This window comes from Cinclus cinclus, chromosome 16, assembly GCF_963662255.1.
Source record: "Cinclus cinclus chromosome 16, bCinCin1.1, whole genome shotgun sequence".
Taxonomy (NCBI): domain Eukaryota; kingdom Metazoa; phylum Chordata; class Aves; order Passeriformes; family Cinclidae; genus Cinclus; species Cinclus cinclus.
Window position 1 is genome coordinate 7,268,572 of NC_085061.1, and position 6,628 is coordinate 7,275,199.

At 47.7% G+C, this 6,628-nt stretch overlaps 1 non-coding gene across 1 annotated transcript; it reads right to left on the bottom strand.

Annotated features, from left to right (window-relative positions):
• Positions 1 to 2,609: 2,609 nt before the first annotated feature.
• Positions 2,610 to 2,691, bottom strand: TRNAL-AAG (transfer RNA leucine (anticodon AAG)). Its single transcript has one exon. It is a non-coding gene; the product is annotated as a tRNA-Leu (tRNA).
• Positions 2,692 to 6,628: the final 3,937 nt, after the last annotated feature.

The window sequence follows — 6,628 nt, forward strand, 5'->3', positions numbered from 1 at the left end:
TCAGTGTTTTCTGTGATAAGGCACCCAATTCTTCCCAGAAATACACACAAATATGTTTTAAAGAAATGGGATTTGGCACTTCCATTTTTGCTTTCCCCACTCATGTCCCCTACGTGGCCCAACACCTGACAGTTCTGTAGACATGGAAAAACTGCAGTTTGTATTCAGCACAGAGCTGATGGTGGGAGGATGCCCAAGATGTGTGAGGACATGTGGTAACACCCAAAAGGTGGGACACTTGGGTCCAAACCCTCCTTCCTCACACCCCTGAGAGACCCAGGAACCATCCTTCCCTTCCTGACAGCCTGCATGCCAAGCATCTGTTAGGCTTTTTCTCTCTCTCTCTCTCTTCTGAGAAAGTTATTTCACTTTTGAGAAGAGAAATTAAAATTCCCTGGGCTAAGGGAAGGACCTTAGCCTGAAGGACCTGGTCTCTGGTCCCTCACTGAACACTGCTTATGCAATTAAACACAAAATCTCTTTGTGAATCCACCTGTCACTACTCAGGGGAAATGACGTATTACAGAAACTACATTTTTTTTCTTAGTCCTGTAAAGACAAAGCATGACTGCAGATCCTTTTACTGGAAAGTGAGACTGACACATCTATAAATAGGAAGCAGTGTGTCCCAGCACAACTCATGCAACTGGAAGAAATCCTCTGAATCAGAATGAAGGCATGCAGACACAATCCTATGTCTGATACATATACATACATAGAGTGGTGTTAATTTCTACATTACTCATATACATATATCTATGATACCATAAGAGTTACAGAATGGAAACATACATTAAGACACAGCAAATATGGTTAGCGGGTTCAAACTTCTTTTGCTAGAAGTGTTTTCTTTTAAGAGGGATTTTCCTTTAAGGTGCAAAACAAAGTATCATGTGAGTTATAAGTGTGAGTTATTATCTCACAGGAGGGCAAGAGATATAAATCTCATTTCTCCTGCAGTGACCAATGCAAGGACCAATCCATGAAACTGCTCATCAGCTGCCCATAACTCTAAAAATCAGTGATGAAGCAACTGAATCCTGTATCTCACTCTGATCTTAGAAGGGCATTTGAGTATTAGAGACTTAATTTTATTTTACTACCAAAGACATAAATGTAACTGTAAGAAGGTAAATTGCAAACCCACACATCATTTGACACACAGCTGTCTAGTCAGGCCTGCCAGAAATGCTCCAGTATTTAATTTTTACCTAAATTTGTCAGTAATAATGAACCCCCAAAGTGCTAACACTGAAACCTGAAATACTCTTCATATAATCTTGCAATGCCAAGGAAAGGCCAAGAATTCATGCTGGATCAGTGCCTGAAAGTATAAATGCTGAAACAGCACCGTGGGAAAAGTGCCATCTTCCTGAATCACTACCACAACTAACTCTGGCTCCCGTGCTCCTCTAGAAGGGGTTCTGAGCAACCCTCTTGCTCAGAATGACCCATGGCACACAGTAAAATGGAAGCTGCAAAAAGAATCTGAGGTACCTTCCATACATTTTACAGCAACTATAAGTTTGACCCAATTACTTGCTTCATTTTCTCCTCGCCTGCAAGCAGCTTTGCACAGTCATCTTCTGGCAGTGAACCCAAGAGGGCTCCTCTGCACCAGGACCTCTCTCTGGAGGTGATGTCACCGAAGCAAACCTTTGGGGTTTAACAGATTATGCATCATGCATAAACCTTACTTTACCACCTCAACACGTGCGTAGCGGGGGACGCGCCAGGCCTGCGGTGCCAGGGGCAGGGGTCACTCCCGCCGCTGCGTGACTCTCCCGGGGCAGGTCGCGGTGCCCGTCCCGTGCTCCCCGTCGGACGCGGCTCCGCACTCCTGGCGCCCGTCCTCTCCTGACACGGCAGCCCGGCAGCGGACGGGTGCGGGGAAAGGGCCCCGAGGAGAGGCCACAGCGAGCCGCCCAACCCTCCCCGACCGCGGGGACGGACCGAATCCCCTCGGGCGGCACGGCTGGGCTGGGCTGCAGCCCTGCAGAGCCGGTGCCAGGAAGGGGCAGCCGCTGCACATCGGGGAGGATGCACCGAGCCCTTCCCAAGCTGAAGGCGCAGGGCTGCGGGCCCCGGCAGGACCGGCCGGAGCCGCCGCTCTCAGCCCCGGGAGGATCGGCCGGCACCCCCGGTGCTGCTGCTGGAGCCGAGGGGCCGCGGCTGCGGCCGGACCCCGCTCGCCCCTCCAAGAGGCCCGGACCGTGCCGGGTCCTGTCACGGCGTTGCGGCCCCCGCGCCTCCGCGGTGCTGAATCCTCGCAGTCTCGGCTCCGCCGTCCTCCCCGAACAGGTAGAGCCCACCCCAGCCCAGGCCGCGCTCCTACCCCGTCACCGCCCGAAGGACCTCGGCGCCGGGGCGGCCCCGGGAGGCGCAAAAGCAGCGCGGCCCCCCCGTACCTGAGTGCGGGGCGGGCGGCGGCAGCGGCGCCGCTCCCCCGCTCCCCGGTTCGGTGGGGCAGCGGTCAGGCAGCCGCCATGTTGGTGGCCCCCGGGCCGGCACGTGGGGACGCGGCGCCTCCTCCTACCCACAATGCTCTCCCGGCCGCGGCCGCCGCCAGGGGGCGATGGCGCCGGCCCGCGGCTCGAAAAAAACACTGCTGGCAGCGGTGGGATTCGAACCCACGCCCCCGAAGAGACTGGAGCCTTAATCCAGCGCCTTAGACCGCTCGGCCACGCTACCACGCTGATTGTGTGTGCCCCTTCGCCGAGCTTTTACTCCAGACCAGCTTTTTCCCTTCCTTTTTCTCCCATATTTCTCCATCCCCAGCAAGCGCTCTGCCCACGCACCCTTTACTAAAATGCGGGGTGGGGGGTGTCCTTTTCAGCCCGTCTCCAAGCAGCGGCACTTGCAGCGGCGCGGTGCACCCAGGGACGGCCGGGCGGGAGCAGCTGTGCCCCAGCTCCCCGCGCCGCGCCCGCTGCCACGTGGATGCCACGGAGCAGCACAGCCGCCTGCGCGGTACGTGTGGCATCGCCCGGACACCCCCCTGAAAGCCTAAAAAAATGTTCTAAAATTCTAATTTTCTGTTGCAAAGCCGCAGCTCACTGAATTTACAAAGTGAAAAGTCAACAGTTTATGGCTGGGGGGCTTTTTGCTTATAGCACAGGGATCAGCACTCAGTACACTTGTGCAAACGGGTGGTAGCACACCTCAGCTGCTGGTGTTCCATGAATGTGCCCCTGGGAGTCTCTGGCCACATTTTGCCTGAAAGTCTGGTGAGTTTTCTTAAATAATTAATGTTATTTTCACCACTTAATTACAACTGAAGGGCTGTACTTTAAGAAAAATTTCAGCTTCTCTAGGGTAAGGCCACAAAGACTTAATGCAGCTTAATTCTGTCCTTGTGGCAGTTAATTTAAATAGTATAGAGAAAATAAACCTGCTGGAGCCCTGCTGACAGCATCATTCAACCCTTTTCCTGGCACCTCCCACAGCCTGTCCCTGCAGCACACAGCAATGCCAGCTCTCTTTCCAGGGAGCTGCTGAACATGGAATCAAGGAATAGTTTGGTTGGAGTTGGAAGTGTTTGAAAAAGGTCGGATAGTGTAACCCTCTGCATTAAGCAGGGACATCTTCAACCAAATCAGGTAGCTCAGAGCCCTGTCCAACCTGACCTTGAATGTTTACAGGGATAAGGCATCCACCACCTCTCAGGGCAACCTGTGCCAGTGTTTCAGCACTCTCATTGTGAGAGGCTGCAGCATTGCAGTCTTGCTAAAAATTTCATTCACTGCCTACAAGTACTGAGGAATAACAGCACACACATGTAAACATGAATAAACTCCTCTAGTGCTGCTGCAGTTTCACACCCTCAGTTCAGTGCCTTTTTAGGATGCATGGTTTTTTAAGAACAGAGAGAACAGACTGCAGAGCAGCAGAACAGGTTCAGGGAGGAGAGAAGGCAGGCAGACCTGAATTAGCTTCACACGTCAAATCACCTGCAACCTGCTTAGGCAGAAAAGTTTAGGCAGAGTCAGTTTTAGCAGTCTCCAAGCATGTATATATGTGTGTGTGTGTGTGGAGGAGGCTGCATGGAACATTCATTACAAACTGTTCCTTACTGTGTAGGCTGATCAGTCCCACAAGTTCTTTTGCCCAGGCAGTGCAAGGTACCTACACCCTCCTGAAAAGTGCTTTTTTGCTGTCACAGCTGAGCTCAGCATCTGTGCCTGGCCACAGAGACATTTCTCCTGAGCACCAAAGGAAACCCGTGTACCCAAGATTATTCACATCAGCCATGTGTGACACAGACGGGGGTAAGGGCACAGACTGTCTCTTGGGGGTAGCAGTTGGGTCACCAGTTTTTTTCATCTCACCTGTGCAACATCAATTATAACGATGGGACCTTTTCCAAATTAAAAAAGAATTAACATAGAGGAGAACTCAAACTATAACACAAGCTACCAGCCTCATTACATTGTTTTCCTGGCACAGGATAGCAAGGACCCAACACTCGTATTGAACACTCCCAGACTAAGGGCCAGGCCAAATGGTTACAAAGCCCTGAGCGTCCCCACACAGGAGTCAGGTCCATCAGAAGGGGCAACTGAAAGATATCCCTGAACTTAAACCTGAAAATCCCCTGACTCACCCCTGGCAGCACTGCCCTGCATCCATCCTGAGAGGTTCAAATGAAATTCTGCCTGTCCGAATTCAGATGAGAAGTTCTGATTTAAGCCATTGTAACTACAGCTGGCTCTGTCAGCGCTCATTCTACTCTGAGTGAAATTACATCTGTGGGGAAGAGAGTGAGATTAAAATTAGTCCCACAGACCAGTAACTCAGAAACAGGCAATATACTTATTTACACTTTGTAAGTTGCAAGAGTTTGCTGTCTCCATGGTTTCTGAAGAATGCTATTCTTACTTTGTTACACTTGCTCAACATTCCATCTCTGTGACAGCAGTTATATCTAAAAACTACACATGCTGTAAAGCTAGAGCAGCACCAAATTTCACCATTTTTCATCTTAGTGATTCTTCAGTGCAGAGGCCCAGATGGTGCTTTTTTTGTTAGGAAATTCTGCTATATCACAGTTCTTTTGTTAGAGGATAACTTCACATTGTTTAAACAACACAGGTATAAGAAGTTCCACCTGTCTAAATAAAGCAATAAAAAAGCAACAAGAGCTCCCTTTTCAGCAGTTTGAAAGGACCTGTATCAAACATTATTCTGTCACAGAAAGGGAAAATAAATCACAGCAAGATGACAGTGTATCATTAGATGCTGTATCCCACCTCAAATCACAGAGCCCAGGACATTCCAGCCCATTCTCAGGACTAAAGGCATAGGGAAGCCTTTGTAGCACCCTGCAAATAAGCCCTCCTGTCCTTGTATTTTATCCTTCATTGGTTACAGACACTACATGTGTAATCAAATGCAAATCAGAGAGCACATCAACCATTTTGTTTTCTGGAAGAAAACAGATTGTGTTGCTCCACACCTAATAATTTCCTCCTGGTTAGTTACTTCTGACTGTTGAAGGGGAATGAAATCAGGAATAGAATATACAAACAACAGAGGATTTCTGGAAGCTTGCAATAGGAGGATTGAATTTTAGCAATTTATAAGGAAAAAAAAATCCAAAAAACAAAAGCAAACGCCCACAAGCAATGACTATAACTCCACTAAGAAAAGTGACAAAAAGAACAATTTTATTGACTAGCCAGAACAAACCCAGACAAAGTGAATGAGAGGACTAAGCGATGCAGGCAAACACTGTTTGTCTGACATACAAAGACTTCCATCTCACTGTCCTTACCCAAGCAATATTCCCACTGACATCTGGAAACACTGAACCCAGGTAAATTTGGGCAGGCTGAGCCTCAGATTTATTTTCCCATTTTTAAAAAATACAGATTTTTATTTATTCATTGTGAATAGATTAAAAATACAGTATAAAGCAATATCATTGCAAAAGTCTTTGAAATATACAGTTTTTCCCTTCAAAACAATGTCACAGAATAAGTTGCAAATATTTCTGTAAACAATTTCCATTTTCATATAATTGACAGTCCCATTTATTGAATGTCCAAATCATCTGATACACCTTAGGACACAAGGTAGTCTTCATCACCAAAAAGTAGTATTTGCAAACAAAGAATTAATAACAATAATTTTCGCACTGAATTGTGTGCACATTTACATACCAGATCTACACAGAGCTGTCAGCAACTACTGAATTTATTTACTGAAATTAATCTACACCAAAAAGTGTCAATGATTATACTCTATATCCTTTACATGCTCATTTTGGACAGGCACTTTCAATCTCCTCCCTACATGGGTAGTGGTGGTGTCACACATGCTTCCGTCTCAAGAAAAATCTCAAAGATTTGGCATCAACACCTTATAAAGGAAACAAATCCTTTTGTCTGATTTTGCTATAGTCCCCTGTATAGGTTCTGCACAAAACAGACCACTCAACTGTCTTCAGAGGCAAGTGGCTTCACGTTTCATTGACAGCTGATACCTTAATGCTATCAACTGAAACAGCAAAAAAGGCCACATCCCAGAGAGGCTTTAGGCATCTAAAGCAGAACTTGGGATAGGTACTGAAAACATTCGTCTGAATTGCAGTCTTCTGATTCTATTTCAGCATGTTAGGTACAAAAAT